The following is a 20,789-nucleotide window of genomic DNA, read 5'->3' on the forward strand; positions in this document are numbered from 1 at the left end:
CTGACAGCCCAGCACAATGACTAAAGCAGACCCACATCAAAGAACAACATTATGAAATTTTACAATACTACCATCAATTTTTTAATTCTTATTTTTTATTGAAATGTAGTTGATTTACAATGTTAGTTTCAGGTGCACAGCAAAGTGATTCAGTTATATATATGCATATACATTTTTCAGATTCTTTTCCATTACAGCTCATTATAAGAAATTGAATATAGTTTCCTGTGCTACACAGTGGGTCCTTATTGTTTATTTTATATATAGTAATGTGTATCTATTAATCTCAAACTCCTAATATATCCCTTCCCCACACCATTCCTCTCTGGGAACCACAGTTTGTTTTCTATGTCCATGAGTCTATTTCTGGTTTATAAATAAAATTTGTATCTATTTTTTTAGATTCTACACATAAGTGATATCATATGACATTTGTCTTTGTCTGATTTACTTAATATGATAATCTCTAGTCCATACATGTTGCTGCAAATGGCATTATTTCATTCTTTTTTGTGGCTGAGTAATATTCCACTGTATTTCTTTATCCATTTATCTGTTGGTGGACATTTAGGTTGTTTCCACATCTTGGCTATTGTGAGTAGCTACTAGTATCAATTTATTAGTTTACAGAGATAGCGAAAGTAAAAACAATAACAAATAACTAATCATATATAAAGGATCAGGAATCAGAATGGCTTTGGATCCCTTAACAATAATACTAGAGGCAAGAAGTCAACAGAGCATTTCTGTTTCCAGTAACAGCACGCCAGGTGACTGAGCAAATCCTTCTGCTGAAAACAGAAAAACTGGATAGTCTATTTCTGAAAATAAAGATACCTTTAAAAAAGTAAAGACAGGAAAAGACAGCTGGGAACTCTCAGGTCACTTTTCAGACTAGAGCACATACGCAGAGAGGCCAGCAGAACAACAGAGCAAGAACGGCAAACCCGAGCTAGACTCGCTCTCCCTCCCCTGAGCTGCGGAAACTTGTAGAGAGGACAGCCGTGGTGCTGCCTGGGGAGCAGCAGTGAAAGATGGGGGTGCAGGGAGGAAGAGAAGGCATCCTATGGAGGTTGTACCCACAGATTGGTCCTCCGTGCAATTGTATTCAGGATACGCATAACCTGGGTGGGCCAGGAACCTCTCCAACTTGGTGAGGTCCTTCCAGATAGTGCCCGTAGGCACCTGGCAGAAACACACGCAAAGCCCTGCAGGAAGGCACATCCAGCCGAGGCCCCAGAGAACCGCCGCAAATCATTTTTCTCAGGTGATGTCCATCAAGCTGCAGAAGCACACCAGAAAACAAGACACGAACCCAAGTGAGAACCAATGTTGGAATGATTGGTCGTGAACTTTAACCTATGCTTTCCAAGTTCAAAGAACTAGACTTAAAAATATCATCAGGAAACAAGGGATTGTGAGAATGACACAGTGGTTTTGAAAAAGAACCAAAGACAATATTCAGAAATGAAAAAAAATTTAAGGTATGCCTTCATAATTCAGAAGGAAAATGATGGCTGATGTAAAATTCTTGACCTAGCTACTCTATGCATAAATTAACAGGCTACGATAAAGAAAATTTCAACAGGCAATATTTCAAAACACTTACCTCCAGGGCACTCTTTCTGATGAGGTTACTGTAGGGTTTGGTCCATCAAAATCAAACCCTAGACCAAGAAGATACAGGAAACAAAAAACAGGAGATCCAATGTACAAGAGAGGCAAAGGGAACTTCCAGGAGGATGTTGAAAGGAGGTACCAGGATGATAGCCATGGAGCAGATACAGAGGAAATCTGTCTCTATCGCAGCAACAGAATTCAAGAAACAGACACATTGAGAGCCTCCATCACTAAGATCTCTGCCATCATTCTCCTTTTTCTGTTTTTTTTTTTTTTTAACCTGAATACAGAATGCCTGGCCAGTCTTATATGTACTCAACTTTTTTTGGACCATTGGTACAAAAATTCCTGTTCTCCCCTCCATATCTGTTGCTTGGATCTACTAAGATGCTCATTCATTCCTGGGTGATTTGACCTACTGAGAGCTGGAGGCAGGTCATCTGATCTCAGAAGCAGGAAATACAGGGCACCCCACTCCCTTTAATACTATTTTTATGAAAATCTTTAAGTTCCACCCTGCTGCCCTGCCAGATGCTCTAACTGTGATCCGCCATCTATTTTCCAGAGCTCATTGTTCTCCTAAAAGTTCCCAGAACTCAATTTCCTAAAATCAAACAATAAAACACCAACATACCTACAGGTAAGTAAACCCTCATATTAGAATGTGTAGGAGCTAAAACACCACTTATTTGGACTTACAGTTTATGAGACTGTCACAACACTTCACTCGCGAGATCAAGCCACGTCCAAGTCTGCACATATGGCGCCCTTTTCAAACATCCTCACATCATTGTGCCATCTCCCAATTGTTTGGGGAAGTAACTTCAGACTTCACCTATGTATTATTTTGTTTAAGCTATTGGATTGGGGAACATACATAAAATTTTTTTCTCTACAACTTAAGCTGAAAAAATGTGTTGAGAGGCTGCAGTCTGTGAAGCTGGAGTATTAAAAGCCAAGGGGTCGTCCAGCAGGAAAACCACCAGAGAAAGGCCCAGCCAGCTGCCCTGTGCCCTGGAGTCCTTCCTTCGGTGACATCACCCAGAGCTAAATGCCCAGAGTCTTAGCAGGAGGGAAGGTCTAACATCAGCTTTGCTCCTGGGAATTTCCACCATCCAAAAGAAAGGCCACCTCAGTGGGGGAGCAGGGGTGCTCACTGAGAAATGCAGGATATTCATCAGTTGTGGGAAAACATATGCTGAAAGGATATTTTCCCCTCTTGTCTGATTGGTGAGTTAGAATTTGATGATCCAAGTAGTTCCAGGAAATAAGATTCATGACGTCAATTTGTGCTAACATTTTCTCAGCCACTCAATTCCCTCCTTACGGCCGGCTGCACTTAGCAGTGTTACACAGCCAGGCGGGGTCAGTTACCACATAAATTTCACTAGATACTTCTTATTTTCGGGCCCACACCATTAGAAGAAATTCTGCCAAGAAATTCTCCTGCAGTCTTAAATGAAGTCACATGACCCTGACACACAATTTATTAACCGCCGTTATGTTTCAGGTTGGAAATTTGCAGAGAAAATAAAAATAAGGTCCTAGGTGCATCTGTTTATAGCTATATTTCAAGGGTTAAAGTGATTACATAAGCGAGTTGAATCATGATTTGCTAATTAATACAAAGCTCTTGTAAATGGCTTAAATAATTGAGGGTTTTTTTTAAGACTTTTACATTTGAAAATAAAATGTCTCATGAATGTTTTCCTTGAAGTCTTCATTAAAATTATGAAACATTCACTTTGCTGTTTAATAAATGCCTGATGATGATAATGCTTTGTTTTTAAATGAAGATTTTTTTAAGTGAGACTGTTTTTAAAGCAGGATCAGAAATTGTAAGGTAAGGATTCTGATCACCAATTCCAACAGCGGGGGCAGGGGGGTGGCGGAGGAGAGGACGTTGCCCCCCTACACCACCAAGCAATTCTTCAACACTGCCTGGGTGTCCTACAATTTAATTCAATTCCAACGCTGTTTACCTGGAGATACCACCAGATTCTACAGGTTATGGGCTCAGTCCTACAAGAATACCCCCTACTTCAGATGCCAATCAGTAGTACTGGTTGTCACCTGGGCTTCTGACCCACAGGCAGAAGACCCACAGGTAGGTGGTTCCAGAGATCCCTCTCCTCTGGTTTGATTACTTTGCTAGAGCAGTTCACGGAACCTGGAGAAACATCTTACCAGATTACTGGTTTATTTTGAAAAGATGTAACTCAGGAACAGCAAGATGGCAGAGATGCAGAGGTCAAGGTGAGGGAAAGAGCTCAGAGCTTCCACGCCCCTCTGGGTGAGCTACTCTCCCGGAACCTCCACATGTTCACTAACCTGGAAGTTCTCCAAACCCTCTCTTTCTGGGTTTTTGTGGAAGCTTTATTATATAGGCATGATTGATTAAATCATTGGCCGCTGGTGATTGATTCAACCTCCAGCTCCTCTTCCTTCCTTCCCAGGGAGAGGGGTGGGACTAAAAGTTATAACACTTCCATCACACGGTTAGTTCTCCTGGTAACCAGCTCCCAACCTTAGTTGGGTCCAAAAGTTACCTCATAAACATAACAAAAGGCACCTTTCTGGCTCTCATCACTTAAGAAATCCAAGGGTTTTAGAAGTTCAGTTCCCAAAACAGGGACAAAGACCAAATCTATATTTGTTGTTAGAGATGACAGTATCACATAAGGTATATAATTTAAATGATTAGCTGTGTGGTCAGAGTTTGAGCTGAAGGACATATAATTGATAAAAATCTGGTATCCTGAAGAGCAGGTGCAGTTTCTCTAAAGGCCATACGTTAGTCAGGATAGGCTGCTATAACAAACAGCCCCCAAATATCAATGGTTTAATATAGTAGACATTTATTTCTCACTCATGCAAAGTCCAATGCAGAAGTTTCTAAGCACTGAAGTAAACAGCCCCCAAGGAAGAGACTCAATACTTTAGCCTCCTTCTACCTTGCCACTTCAACCGTCTTCCTCCTGAGGCCACCAAGTTCTGCCAGAGTGAAAGGGTGAGAGTGGAGAAGGCCATCTGCACAAAATTCCTTGCCTGTTAAGTGACACGTCACTTCTGCTCTAATCCCATTGATAAGAGCTAGTCACAGTCTCAATGGTGTGTTGTAAGCAGCGGGTCCCAGCTTCTGAAAGTTGCTTAGGTGCATCCCCCCCCCCCAACTCCACATTCAATGACGTCATGTTTGTGTCTTGAAATAGGCCTTTGTGGAATTTTTACAACATGGAAATAGGCAGGTACTACAGGGGAGGCCTTTTCCCATCTGGAGTCAGGTGTTAAACATTTACCAGCACAGCACAGGGTTCCACCCAGCTCGATGCAAGGGGCCTGGGAAGGGGGTCTGGTTGTGTGTCTGTGAGGAATGAGTGGGCCTGGTGAGTATCCAGCCTCTCTCCGTCACTGGAAAGAAAAGCAAAATTAATTTCATTTGACTTTAGAAATGATCTCCTTACAACTGTTCTTTACAAAGGAGCATTACTCTGTTTTGGCTTTTTGTTATCCTGTCTCTGTCACTTATAAACTCTAAGCCCAGGGGAACTGTGTATGAACTGCCTAACTAAAAATACATTGCTGTTAGGGAGGTAAGATGCCACCCTGTACGTAGGGTTTTCTTCAAGGGAAAGTTCCCCTCTTGTTCATGTGAGGTTCCTGGTCTTCTCCTCCCCACTCAAAATATTACATACTTCCTACAATGCCTTACAAATCTTCATGGGCAATTTTTTCCCGATTTTTTAAAATAAGTTGTGTCATGTGGATTACTCTTTTTGTAGGTAATAAATGATCAAATATCAGCAATTTCATATGGCTCAACCTATACTAAGCATAGTTGTTGTTTTCAAGTCCCATCAGGGATTTCCTATCATCTTTTGTTTTGTTTGATGCAGTTTACTGGATTACCCACAAGGTCCCATTATTAGCAATATAAATGACCAGAAGTTGAGGATTTTTTTATCCTCAGTTACTTTCTCTTGACCTGTAGGTTCAGGCTTTTCCCCAAAAGTTAGCATGGAAGATCCCACTCTCTTTTCAATTCTTTATTGTTTTTAATGTGAATTTAAATAGATTTTATCCAACATTTTTCACTTTAGGGAAAAGGCTGGTCCTTATTACGTAGCCCACCATGAATGCAAACTGATTTCCTGTGTGTATAGGAGGTCACAACACACAACCCGTCTTTCGACTTACTTTTAACACTGCAGTCAGCAAGGCCGGGTGTGAAGGCTCTCAGAGCTGCTGGCTCTGGGCTTCGTCAGCACTTCATCCAATAGGCAATACATTTCCTAAAATTGGCTCCTACGTGCCCAAACCCCCAGCCATTCAAATAAACTAATTCAATTGTGAGCTCATCTGAAAGCATGTTCTGGCAGGAAGATGCCAGGCAGGGCGGGGGTTCCCTGAGAGCTTCGTTCAGAGACAATGGGGAGCTTACAGAGAAATACAGAGGGCAAGGCCCAGCTAGAACCTGGACCGAGTCAGTTCCTAGCAGGTGATCCTGCTGGTGACAGAGCAATTAGAGGGGGCCCTAAATATTCGTGATTAGGGAAGTTAGCTAACTTCAGCTAGAATTGGGGAGATTGGTTTCAGTTCAAGTTAGGCTTAACAAGCAAGAGACTTGAGCGTTCTTAGAGAAGGAATAAGACTTGGCGGGAAGCACGGTGTGGGTGTGGCTACGAGAACAGAGCTGCGTCTGCAGGAAATTGTTGCTCCTGGCAGGGGTGGAGCACTGGGGGCCTTCTGAGGGGTGTGTTTAGCAGTCGTGCTTTCAGGAGCAGACAGCCTGGGGATGAGGGTCTGAACAGCTCAGAGGGCTTGCTGTGCTGCGCCAGAACGGTTCCCCTGTACTGCTCTCCTGCAACTTACCTTGTCTGCCAGCAGATTTTCCTCTCTGCTGTTCCTGTCTCCTGCCCCTGCAGGTCTCCTTCTCTTGGCTTACTTGAACGGTGGATACAAATAGAGGTGAATTTGATGGTAGACCCTAATAATTAGTGTGCTGTAGTGCCATGTTTCTCAAAGAATATGCAAAATTCTGCTGCGAGGTACAAAAAACCATAGGATAGGGAACGTCTTCGAGTTTTACTTCTGTTTTGAAGACATGGGAAACAAAGTTATTTCTTTATTCAAAGGAACTATTTACTTTGCAGTCTTGTACTACTCGCCTTCTTTTCTCATCCTTCTCCATATGCTTTTCCAAGAGGTCATTTCAAGACCAGGGCTTCAGTGACCACATATATGCAGTTAACTCGCCAGGTCACATTTATAGCCCTGGCATCTTTCTTGGGCTGCAGGCACTCACATACAACTTATACTTGAAGCTTTCCATGTCTACATCTCAGCACAGTGTGCTCTTCCCAAAGCGTACGTGTTCCTCCCTGCATTCATTCATTCATGCCTTCATTCACTCATTCAAATAGTTATTTGAATAATATTCTACTGCTACACTAGGCACCATAAACGAGTCATGAGCAAGATATACATGGTCCCACCTTCACAAAGCTTCTGGTTCAGTGAAGTATATTCATAAGTAAAGAAGAAGACTTCCCAGAACTGAAGAACATGAATCTCCCAATTAAAACAACCCATGGAGGGCCCAGAACAACACATTTCTAAGATAATTCAAGAAAAAAAAATTGGGAAATACCAAAAGACTTGAAACAAAGAAAATACTTTTTTCAGAGAGAATTTTTTTCATATTCAAGGTAACAGAAATAGAGTGACACTAAGACTTTTAGCACCACCTGTAAAATTCAAAAACCATAGAAGAACACCTGCAACATTCTGAGGAATTGTTATTTTCAAGGGAGAGTACTATGTCTTTCAAACTAACAATTATGTATGAGTATATTAGCTTCTTCAGAGAAACGGAGCCAATAAAATATGGATTTATATATTTAAAGATTTATTTTAAGGAACTGGCTCATCTGATTATGGATTCTTGAAAATCCAAAATTTGTAGGGTGGGCCAGCAGGCTGGTGACCAAGGGAAGGGCCAGTTCAAGTTGGAAAGCCATCGGCTGATGGAATTCCCTCTTGCTCAGGGGAGATCAGTCTTGGTTTCATTTAGCCCTTCAACTGACTAGAAGAGGCTCACCACACTCTGGAGGACAATCTGGTTTACTCAAAGTACACTGCAGTGTGATATCAAGCTTTTTAAAAATTGTAATGTAATGCCTGACATTATGCTTTTGATTGCCAAGACATCCATCCCAAATAAACATGTTCCCAGCTGTATGACACAGCTACTAGTAAAACAACTAGATAAGAATCCAGGCCACCCTACCCACAAAGTTCCCCTTTCAGAAAGCCTTGGGTAACCTAGATGACTGACCACTTGAATGATTCTGCTTTTCCCTTCCTGTGCCCTAACTCCCACTCATGTGTTAAATTTGCCAATAAAAAGTGAACCCTAGTCATCTCACTCTCAGACCCCAATAAGGCAGAGCCCCAGGTCTGCACCCCCTCGCTCTCTGTCTACCTTCAGCCTCACTGTGTGGCCACTGGTCATGCCGTGTACCCTCCAGGACCCATGAGTAATACATCTTGTTCTTTCAAGTTCCCTGATGGTGTTTGTTAGGTGTGTCTCCTGATCATGATAGGAACTGCAAAGGCCAGTCCAGCCACAACACTGGCTACAGTCTGGGGACGGTCAGTGGGGGCCCCACCACAAGCAGTGCGGACCAGGCGAGTGCCTCAGGCACCCTTAACCAATAGCACCACTATCCACAGGAAGAGACGGACAGAACATCTGCCTACGTCAGGATTAATCTCATCCAAATGTACTCTCGGGGAAACATCCAGAAAAATGTTGCACACATTCCTGGGCACTATGGCCCAACCAAGCTGACACATAAAATTAACCATCACAATGACGGAAGATTAGAATGTCTTCAAGAATTGAAGGCCTCCAAAAGTTAACTTCCCGGGTATCCTTTCCTATGAGCCTCTTCAGTGAAACAAGAGAGTCAACTGAGAAAGAAAAGCCATGGATCTAGGAAAAGGAACTCACACAGGCTGGTCTCAGGACAAAGCCACGCAGCCGGCAGAGGAAGCAGCCTGGGCGGACAGGAGCATCAGGACGGGAGCCAGGAGGGGGAAGGAAATGGAAGTGAGACTCTGATGTTCTCCCAGATTTTTCCTCTGAGAGTCTCTGCGGGGTGGTTAAGGGCACAGACGCTGGAGCCATACTTCCTGGGTTTAAATCCAGACTTTACTCCCTTGTAGTGGAGTGATATTCATCTCCTCGTCGTCCGTTTCTTCATATGCAAAACAGGGAAGATTATGGTATGTTTTGCTGGGAAGGATGGCGGAAGGATGGGCAGGAGGAGCTAGGCTGTGGTGCTCAATGACCCCAAATCTCAGGATCTTATAAGCACAAAGGTATTTTTCTTTCTCATGCTGTGTGTCCCATGGGTTGGCTGGGGCTCCACACTTAAGCATGCAGGCTGAGGGAGTCTCCATCACCTGGAATGACAGTGTTTTCTATGATAGGGGAAGGAAAAGTGGGGAGGGACAGACCAGCTCTTAAAGGCTCCTGTCCAGAGATGACATGTCATTTCTGCTCATGTTCCCTTGGCTGAATCCAGGAGCAGGCGGGGATGTGCAAACCCACCTTACATCCAGGTGGAGGAGAAGGATGAGAATGTTGACAAACACCCACTGATGACCACCGACCCCCAGGCTCTCCCCTCCATGGGGCAAGAATCCGGGACTTTGGACAAGAAGTAAAGCAGCAGCACCTGAGGGGAGGAGGGGAGGGAGAAGGCTAGAGAAGGGACAGGAGCTGTGAGTCCAGGGATGTGGGTTTGGAGTTTGAGAGAGGTGAGAAATGAAAGAATTCCTGTGAGAAGTAAAAACCTCAAGAGCCCGCGAGAGGGCTGACTAGGATTGACAGGCACCCTTGTTCGGTGGTTACAGCACACATGAGAGAGGCACTGTCTGATTGCTACTCAAGAAAACCTAACAGACTTTTGTTAGGTTTCTTTAAATGTGTCTAACCCTATTTCAGTGCATCTTCACACAGCTCATTTAACAGAGTCTTTCTTACCAACATTCATTTTGTCCTACAAATATATTTTTTAAAGTATTTTCCATGGTTCCAAAAAGAAAAAAAGAATGGAAATTAAGTTCTGGTCTCATTTTTTAAAATAAGCTTCTTTTGGATTAGTTTAGATTTACAGAACAGTTACAAAGACATTGAGTTCCCACATACATTATGTCCAGTTTCTTCGATTATTAACATCTTCCATTAGTATGGTGTATTTGTCACAATTAATGAACCAATATTGATACATTATTAGTAACTAAAGCCCATACTTTATTTAATTTATTTTTTTTAGGAGTTGTTATAAAATTGCTTTAACTCAGTTCTCTCTGCATTACAAGCCCGAGGACGGCAGTGGACTCTGCCTGCTCCCCTTACAACACTGAGCCTGCAACCACTGTTACCAAAATATACATCCGTCACCATAAAAAACCACGTGTGCTGCCCCTTGTGACTTACAACAGGTATAAAAAATTATAAATATTTACACCCTTGTTCCACCCGACATGGAAACTCAGGGCCCAGACCCCGAGGGAGGGCCGGCCAGCACAGGGCCTGTGCGCCCGAGCCCCTTGGACCCACGAGTGCAGGACAAGGCAGTTAAGACCGGAGGGCGGCTGCCCCAGATCCTGGGGTCCCAGCATCAGAGGCAGACAAAAAAAACAGAAACAAAACTTTGGTCCAAAATCATACTTTATTCAGATTGCCTTAGTTATGTCCTTTTTCTTTTCCAGAATCTCACCCAAGATACCACATTTCATTGAGGTGTCATGTTTTCTCATTTTATTTTGAACAATATCAAAATCTCACATTGATTCACTTGTACTGAAAATAAAACAAGTTGAATTCAGAGCTAGCTGACAGGGAGTTGGGATTTAAAACACTTAGAGAGAAGACAAGATCTCCCCCTAGTGTTTAGAATAGAAAATAGCATCTTGACTTTCCAACGTAGGCTAATGCAGAACAAACCTTCCTAAAAGTTTTTTTTTTTTTTTGAAATGATAATAAACATCATAGTTTAACATCATCCGTAGGAAGAGAAGACACAGTCAATTACTGGCAGAAATAACAACCTCAATAACAAAATGTCCTTGAAGAGAGAGGGAGTTTCGTTCCTGGAAGGGGTTCATGTAAAAGCTGGCAGAGTTGGCGAGCAGGTATCCCCTACAGTCCCTCCTACAGAATAGTTAACCAGGGACTGAACGAGCAGTTTTCTGGGGGTTTACATTCCTTATAGGCACTAATCAGGATGACTGAATGTAAAAGGTGCGGCATTCACTTCCTGTGCTGTCTACTTCACCAGTGAATGAGCCCTCTAGTCAGCAGCACATTTCCCTTCCCCACTCCCGTCCCCAACTACTGGACATCAGATTTCTGGCTATTCGAACATTTGAATACAGTGAAAAATCAGAAAGCCTGCCAAAGGAGGCCTGTGAAATAACTCCCAAAGACAGATAAACAGAAACTAGTCATCCATGTGGAAATAGACGTGGTTAAGAACTTAGAACTTACTGGCTACTTTTGTAAGTAATTCTAATCATTTGGATGAGTGGATTTGGATCCGTGGGAAAAAAACACAGCACCTTAGTAAGAGTGGCTTCAACACTGGCTCTCTGGCAGTAGGACTGACAGCTGGTTGCCAGAGAAGAAAAAAAATCAGGGAAGGAGGGTATAGTCAAGTGGTTAGAGTACATGTTAAGCATGCATGAGGTCCTGGGTTCAATCCCCAGTATCTCCATTAAAATAACTAACTAAATAAGTAAACCTAATTACCCCCCCCACCAACCAACCAAACAAAGAAGAAACAAATTACCCAAACACAGCATACAGTCATTGATTTTACTGATGAGCTTAAATCATTAAGAAACACATTCACATCATAAGCAGAATCTTCTGTTGATGACAGCATCAGAAAAAGATTTTCATTAAAAATGACTAAAGTTTAAAAAGGTCTTTGGAACTTAGCTAAGTATCTATTATTTAGAAAATTATTTATTTGTGGCAGACCCTGTTAGTTGCTAATCCAACATTCATTGCCCCTCTTCTTCCACTAACAATTCATTTATTTGGGAAGGCAATGTCCTCAACTAAATACTCATTTTCCCAGCTTCCTTTAGCCAGGAGTTGCTTTGTGACACAGTTTTTGGCCAATGAGATACAAGCAGAAATCTGCTGGGCCTTTTTGGGAAGCTTTTGTTTTCTTGATGAAAGGGAACAGATATCCCTGGCTCTGCCTCTTTTCCCCATACTCCTGCCTTGAGTACAGATGTGATGGCTGGATCTGCAGCAATCATGTAGAACCATGAGACAACAAGAATGAAGGCAAAATTCAACTGTTAGGATGGTGGAACATAAGGTTAGAAAGATTCTGGATCCCTGAAATTGTTGATGAATACTGAACCAACACTGCTCTTTGTGATAACCTAATTTGGACTCCTTGAATACTTTTATATGCCCCTGAAAATCAAGTTTTCTGTTACTTAAAGCCTAATATATTACATATTGATCAATTAATATGACTCCTAAATATTATTTTTAGTATTAATAATTATTATAATGTTAGTACTAAGGCCCAGGCACTCTGTGAAGCTCTTTATATGCTTTGTCTCTTGTACTCAGCACAGCAAGTTCATGATAGAGATCTTACAATCAAGCCCTCTTTTTCAGGGCTGGAGGAAGACTCTGAGTCTTAATGAAGTTAAGTGACCTGCTAAGGGTCATACAGCTGTAAGTGGTGGAACAAGGATTCAGCACAGGTCTGACCCCAGGTGCCCTTACCCACACTGCCATATACTTAATATTATTCCCAAAGCAGAGTTGAAGACCACCATTTATAACTTTTGTACACATATTTATCTTCAGAATCTAGTTTTCTATGTCTTTTTGTCTCATAGCTTCCCAAACTTTCACTAAAAAGTGAGAATTATAGCATCAGATTTTTAAAGGCCAGGCTGGTCTGACAGTTCTTGTGTTTTTCCACTGATTCCTAGGGTAAAAAAATTTTTTCATCACTCCTTTTACCATTTCCCCATCTCAGCTCATGATTTTTCATTCTGAGGATCTTGCTGTCATACAATTTTTATACTCCAGTTAGTGAGTGTGTATATCAGCCATCGATAGCTCAGTGATGGTAGACTTGTAATCACTACTATGAAATGTTAATGAATATTTTTAACGTTGAAACTCTGGGTGATTTCACAATGTATGTAGGTCTCACAATTGTGTTGATAACTGCCTAATCAACTCTCTGTTTTGTTTTGTTTTTTAAATTCTACCTTAACATGCTGCCCCCACCCCAAGCCAACCCCATCATCTTATTTCATCAATTCTCTGCTTGGGACTTTCAGCTATGAAGGACAAGAAGCTTGACCTCTATAAGCTAAAAACGTTTGGTAATAGAAGCAGGAAAACATAATGGTATCCATCTCACGGGGTTTTGAGATCACATGAGATGACCCACAGACATGCCCGGCACACACACGGTAGCCACTTAACATGTGGTGGCTATTGTTAGGGTTACTGAGTCCAAGCTCGTACCGGTAGCTGCACAATAGGCCAATTAACTGAGAGATGAGTTGTTGTGGCAAGGAATAGTGACTTTATTTGGAAAGCCAGCAGACCGAGAAGATGGTGGACTAGTGTCCCAAAGAATCACCTTGCCTAGGTTTGGATACTAGGTTCTTTTACAGAGCAAAAGGAGGAAGGAGGTAAGGAGGTAAAGTAAAAAAGGTGATAAGTTGTTGCAAATATTTCCCAGGTTTGGATTGGGGAAGGAGGAATATGTTCATTTCTTCCCTCCTGCAGCCATTCATAGGTGGGCCTGGTCAGGATGTTTCCTGTGGGCTTAAACAAAGGTACTTCAGCCTACAGCTCAGGCCTGGGACGCAGGGCTCCCAGAGACGGGACATGATGTATACTATCAGCTATAGGCACCATCCCTTTCGTGATTAACTTGTAGCAAAAACAGTAGAATACAAAGGTTAAAGTAAAAGAAACAGATCTAATATGGAGTCAGATTTGTTCTTCCCTACTACATGAGTGTTATCCATGCTAACTAGACATGCCGCATGCTCTCTAAAGACTTTGCTTTGCTCTCCTTTGGACAATGAAATGAAACAGCCAGATTCTGCCAAAGCAAAATGATTCAACAAATAAAAACAACTATTAAAAACCAGGCACTCTGTCTATCCCTACCAGTTCTGACAACTTGCTCATGTCTACCCTATTACCAGGTGGCTTTTGGTCCTGTAATATGTAAGAACAACTGCTCCATTATAATGGGTTTGAAAATCTGTTTGACTTATCCTGAGACAACTGAGAGTGTTCTAAACATTTAAAATAAATTTGTGAAAATGCTATTTTTTTTGTACTTTGTACAGATTTCTTTTTCTTTCTTTTTTTTTTTTTGATTTATAATGTATTAGTTTCTGGTATATAGCATAGTGATTCAGTTATTTATATATATATATGTATACAAAGAATATGTATATGTGTGTGTGTATATATATATATTTTCATTACAGGTTACTACAAGCCATTGAATATAGTCCCCTGTGAAAATGCTTTATTTTTAACTTTGAGATTTTCTATTTATTTTATTGATTACTGATCAATTCATTTACTCTGACATTTAATTAGAAAGTCTATCAAATTGACAATAGGATAAAGGATACTTCACATTTCTATGAACAAGAATGCCATCTTGTTCCGAGAAGTCAGTTCAGAGAAGCTGTATTGTAAAGGCTTGAGGATATAGTTTGAGTTTTGGTGTTGTTACCTGAAGAAGTGACCCTGAGACAGGAGGGAAGGAGGCAGAGCATAACCATTAAAAGAATGACACAGTAATTAGCACCAAGATGGTGGAAGATTCAACTCCCAGTAGACCTTGAGCTTCATTGTAGGCTCATTGTAATACAGTAGCTGCTAAATGGCACTCTCCCAGGTACCATGGCAGTTCTGAAGCTGGCCATAAAAGGTCAAAAAATGGACAGTGGCCCAGTTCCTGGGAATCCCAACCCCTTCCCCAAGTAGTTGGAATAATCCTCCCACGTTAGCATATGAAATAACCAAGCTCATAAAAACTAACAACCCAGCATCTTGTGGCCTTTCCCATGCCTTTGGAGAAGGCCCACATTCTGTCTATGGAGAGTGCATCTCTCTGAATAAACCTTTGCTCAACTATGACTCACTCTTGAATTCTTTCCTGCGAGAAGCCAAGGACCTTCACTTAATGGAACATGTCCCAGGGACTTGCCTGGGACCTGGGCCATGGCCATCCTCTCACGCCCCATGTTTCCTGTATTAATCCCTTTATGTAAAACATGTCTGAAAAGTGGCTTGTTTCTCTCAGGGGAGGGAGACCATAGCTGGGATTTGCTGCTAGACAATGTGGTAGTTTAATTACAGTTAATCCCTTAGTGAGATAGTAGCATTTGAGTGTGATTGGAAAAAAAACTGAAATAACCGAGGATGTGAACTTAATTAAGAGTTCCTCACTCTACAAAAATTGCACATACCACAGATCCTGGCACATAGAAGGTGCTGAATAATAATTTGTTGAACAAATATGTATCTCTCTTCTAATTCTTTCCTGACTCTGAGATTTAGAAAATTTCAAAATCACATTCTCTCCTTCTCAAATATTAGCCACTTTTGTCTTCTCATGGAAACTCAGATTGCCTTTTGCGGTTTTATAAGAAAGAAACCTATGACTCAATGACAATTAGTTGCTGTGCTTCAGATTATAGTGGAAACATCTTGGATTTAAAAGTAAAAGTAAGAATATCCATTTATATAACATTGTAAACTGATTACAACTCAATAAAATTAAAAAAAAATCCATTTATGATAAAAACCCTCAACAAAGTGGGTATAGAAGGAACGTACCTCAACACAAGCAAGGCCATGTAGAACAAGCCCACCGCTAACGTACTCAAGAGTGGAGAGCTGAAAGCTTTTCCTCTACGCTCAGGAGCAAGACAAGGGTGCCCACTTCTGGCACTTTTATTTGACATATTATTGGAAGTCCTAGCCAGAGAAATGGGCAAGAAAAAAAGAAATAAAAGCCATCTAAATCAGAAAGGAAGAAGTAAAACTATTTGCAAATGATATGATATTACATATAGAAAACCCTAACAACCACATCAAAAAACTGTTAGAACTAATAAACGAATTCAGTAAAGTTGCAGGATACAAAATCAATACAAAGAATCTGTAGTGTTTCTATACATTAATAGCAAACTAGCAGACATAGAAATTTTGGAAAACAATTCCACTTACAATTGCTTCAAAAAGAATAAAATACCTAGGAACAAATTTAACTGAGGTGAAAAACCTGTACATTGAACACTGTAAGAACTGATGAAAGAAACTGAACAAGATACAAATAAATGGAAAGATATTCTGCACTCATGGATTAGAAGAATTAATATTGTTAAAATGCCCACACTACCAGAGCAATCTACAGATTCAAAGCAATCCCTACCAAAATTCCAATGGCATTTTTCATAAAAATAGAACAATCCTAAAACTTGCATGGAACCATAAAAGACCCGGACTAGCCAAACCAAGTTTGAGAAAGAAAAACATAGCTGGAGGCATCATATTCCCTGGTTTCAAACAATATTACAAAACTATGGTAGTCAAAACACTATAGCATTGGCATAAAAACAGACACATAGGTCAATGGCACAGAATAGAAAACTCTGAAAAAAACTCACACATATATGGTCTATTAATTTACAACAAAGTATCCAAAAATATACAATGGGGAAAGACAGTCTCTTCAATAAATACTGTTGGGAAAAGTGAACAGTCACATGCAAAAGAGTGAAACTGGATCACTATCTTACACCATATACAAGAATTAACTCAAAATAGATCAAAGATTTGAACATGACCTGAAACCATAACACTCTATAAGAAAACATACACCACAAACTCATTGACATCAGTCTTGGTGATGATTTTTTTGGATTTCACACACACACACATACACACACATCCAACCCTCATCAAACTAAAAAGCTTCTGCACAGCAAAAGAAGCCGCCAATAAAATGAATAGGCAACCTACCAAATGGGAGGAAATCTTTGCAAATTATGTATCTGATAATGAGTTAATATCCAAAATATAAAGAAGTCATACAACTCGATAGCAAAAAAACCAAACAATTCTATTTAAAAATGCGCAGAGGATCTAAATAGACATTCTTCCAAAGAAGACATACAGATGGACAACAGGCACATGAAAAGATACTAAAAATCAAAAATAAATAGGGAAATGCAAATCAAAACCACAGTAAGATATCACCTCCCACCTGTTAAAATGGCTATTCTCAAACAGACTAGAAATAACAAGTGTTGACAAGGATGTGGAGAGAAGGGAACCCTTGAACACTGTTGATGGGAATGTAAATTGATGCAGCCATTATGGAAAATTAAAAACAGAACTACTGTATGATCCAGTAATTTCACTTCCGGTTATTTGTCTGAATGAAACAAAAACATTAACTTGAAAAGATATCTGCAACCTCATGTTCACTGCAGCATTATTTACAATAGCCTAGCTATGGAAGCAACCTGTCCATTGCTGGATGAATAGATAAAGAAAATGTGGTACATTTAAAAAATATATGTAAAAATTAAAAAAATAAAAGTAAACTGAATATACTTCAGTAAAAATACACATATATATATATATAAATAAAATAAAATGTGTTATATATACACAATGGACATAAAAAGGAAGGAAATCTTGTCATTTGCAATAGCTAGATGGACCTTGAGAGCATTATGCCAAGTGAAATATGTCAGAGAAAGACAAATACTGCATGATCGCACTTATACATGGAATCTAAAGCAAAACAAAACAAACTCAAACAAGCAAACAAACAAATGGAGATCATGGTTACAGAGATTGCTGGTTACAGGAGGTGGGGAGGAGGGTGGATGGGGATGTGGGAGGTGGGTGAAATGAGTGAAGGGAGTCAAAGAGTACAAACTGCCAGCTATAAAGTAAGTCATAGGGACGTAATGTACAACATGGGGACTATAGTCAATAATGCTGTACTGTATATTTGAAAGTTGCTGAGAGAGTAGATCTTAAAAGTTTTCTTCACAAGAAAAAGACTGCAACTATGAGACGTGATGGATGTTACCTAGACTTATTGTGATGATCACTTTGCAAAATATACAAATATCAAAAAACCATTATGTCGTAAACCTGAAATGAATATAATGTCATATGTCAGTTATATCGAAATAAAAATAAAAATAAATCAAAGAGAAAGTTAGTGTTAAAATAAAGAAGTCTTCCGGCCGCACACACCGCAGTGCACGGGGCAACCTGGTCGGCAGGCAGCACGGGGAAGCGGCGAACCAGGGCGAGCGGGCCACAGAGCGCGCGGCGCCGATGCCTACCTACCTTCAGCTGGGAGGAGATTCAGGAGCACAAGCTGCGCCCGGACAAGTGGCTCGTCATCCACCGCAAGGTCTGCAACTTCACCAAGTGGTCTAGCCGGCACCGTGGCACCGGGTCATCGCGCACTACGCAGAGGACGATGCGACTGCTAAGAGTCTGGGGTCTCTCCCGCCACTCTTCTCTGCTGCAGGCGGGAGTCAGGGCCATGGGTTCCAGAGCGCCGGACAAGACCTCCCGCGCTGAGTGGAGTTTGGGGCGTCCTGGAGGGGAGGAAAGTGTCTGCTGCGCTCACCCGCCGCCCGAAAGTCTCATCCTCCGGGTCTGCGGGGCCCACGTGCGGTGGGGGTCGGCTTTGGAGCCCGGGAGGCGGATCCGAGCGGTGGAGAAGCGTGCAGGATCTGCGGCTCGCAGTGGGACCCGTGCTTCCGCCCCTTCCTCGGGGCTCTCCGGAGCAGGGACTCCCCAAAGTGGGCGCTGAGGCCCTAGAGCTTTGGCGCCTCAGAACGAGGAAGATGGTCGTCCCCCTGCGGCGGAGAGGAGCGGGAGGAGCCGGAGACCAGCCACGTGCGGGATTCGGCGCAGTCCGCACCCTCCAGCCGGACGCGGGGGCGGGGAAGGAGAGCTCTTCCAGGCCAGGACTCGCTCCCGCTTGAATTTCAGTCTCAGAGGCTCCGCAACGGCTGCCTAGGACGCACCGCCAGGTGGCTCCTGTTCCCATGCCCTCCAAAACTACCACGACCCACCGCAAGGGTCGGCCCGGGTGGGAACTGGTGTGAAAACAAAGGCTGGAGCTTGCAAAACCCAGGTGGAGAGGGAGCTTGAGACGGGACGATTTAGCAGCACGAGGCTGGCTTGGCAACAGGCCCGGCTGCCCGCGAGGTTACTCTGGGACTTCAACTCAATGATCCTCTGTTTCTAAGTTCGGCCAGGAATGCACTTCCCTCATCTTGCCCTCCTAAAGATACTGGGGCTCTGGAGTCTCCCTGGAGCCGGGACTGCCCATCTTACTCATCTTCATGCACCAAAGTTACAGCTTGGTGATGACACAGCACCCCCATCGCGCCCTCTTACCCCCCAATCCGAGATCCTTGCATTTTTTTTTAAGGTGCAGCTGGATCCCAGTGGACTCAAATGGGTGAGAGGGAAAAGAGGCAGGGAGGGACGGAAGGGGCCTTTCGGTGGCAGTGTGCTGGAAGCAGCAAGTCTGGGATGGAGAATTTGGGAAAGGTGAATGGGGGTGGGGGGTGGGAATCAGCTTCTCAGAGCTCATCCCACCTGGACGTCTGGCAGGCTGACCTGCTTGGGCTTTTGCAGTCCAAGCTTTATGGGCCCCTGTCAGCTGGTGGTACTCTTGATCCCACTACATCTTCTGTCTCATTAGGACTGGTATAACCAAGGGGTGGGGGTTAGACCAGGCAGCTGTAATCTAAGCTGTTCCTTAGCTCCCTGCTCTGGTGAGCGAGGGGTCAGTGATGGCACCTACAGTTCTTGGCCCAATCCGTTTTATCTGCTTGTGAACAGGGCTTGAGCCCTTGGGGCTAAGATACTGATTGTTTTAAGTGGGTATAAGATTTTCAAGTACCATCAGTGTGTTATCTCACTGGGCCCTTTCCACAGCTCTGTGAGGAGGCGGGGTAAGAGTGATTCCCAAGTAAAAGACCTGACTCCTGGTTGGGGTCTTTCCACTATTCCATGTTGCTGGACTTGTGCTAGCCTGTTCATGATTTCATAGGTAAATTCTAAAGGCTTCTGCCCTGGTTGGGCCTTCACCAAAAAGCTTCCTAGAAGGAAAAGTCAGATCCAATAGACTGATTTGATTATTCTGTAGGCTTAAACATATTTTTTATGTGACAAGGTATTTCATAAACTGTAAGCACTAGATAAATGCAGCAGAGTATTATCAGACAAGTGAGAGTAAGAATGAGGATTATGTAACAGCTAGAATGTAAAGCAAGCAGAGGAATTTGGAGGAAAAAAATTTTAATCTAGGCCAGCTGTTTGGTGTAACAAGACATAAAGACTGTCCCTATGCCCACAGCTTACTGCCTTCCAAGACAAAACTTTCCGAGCATGAAATGCACTAACTGGGGATATAGTTGAATAACAGAGGAAGCAACTGTTTAGTCTCTCTCTCTCCCTTTACTGTTAGGGACCAGGTTGGAAAAAGACCAAGGGATGGGGACTTGAGAGAGGCAAGAACAGGCTAGGAATCAAGAGGCTGTTGAGCAGGTGGTTTTGCCCTTGGGGCATGGGCTTCTTCCTCAGTTTGGGGAGTGAGAGGTACTTATGGGTCAGTGAAGTTTGGGGAGGACTAATCAGCAGATAGAGATCAGATCCCCAGGGAGGACTTGAATGCACAGGTAGGAGCCACTCGCAATGCAGTGATATCCTCATCCTCGCAGGAGGCTGGAAGTCAAGGGTGCCAGATAATCCGGGGCCTCAATAGGGGATTTTCCTGTTACTGAAGGAAAGAAGACCTCAGAAGTCAGGACAGCCTCCACCACAGAAGGACTTCCTGGCGAAGGGCAAGGGCAATTTTCACTTGGTCCTTCTATAGAGGGTAGAAGTTGGCATAAAAACTTACCCAGCTCAAAAAACAAACAAACAAACAAACTCTGCTCTGCCTGGCTTGGTGGCCTCTACAAGGAAATAACCTACAGGTACCTCCTTTTATCTAGAAGATGTTTGATGTGTAAAT

Source organism: Camelus bactrianus, chromosome 2 (assembly GCF_048773025.1).
Source record: "Camelus bactrianus isolate YW-2024 breed Bactrian camel chromosome 2, ASM4877302v1, whole genome shotgun sequence".
Taxonomy (NCBI): domain Eukaryota; kingdom Metazoa; phylum Chordata; class Mammalia; order Artiodactyla; family Camelidae; genus Camelus; species Camelus bactrianus.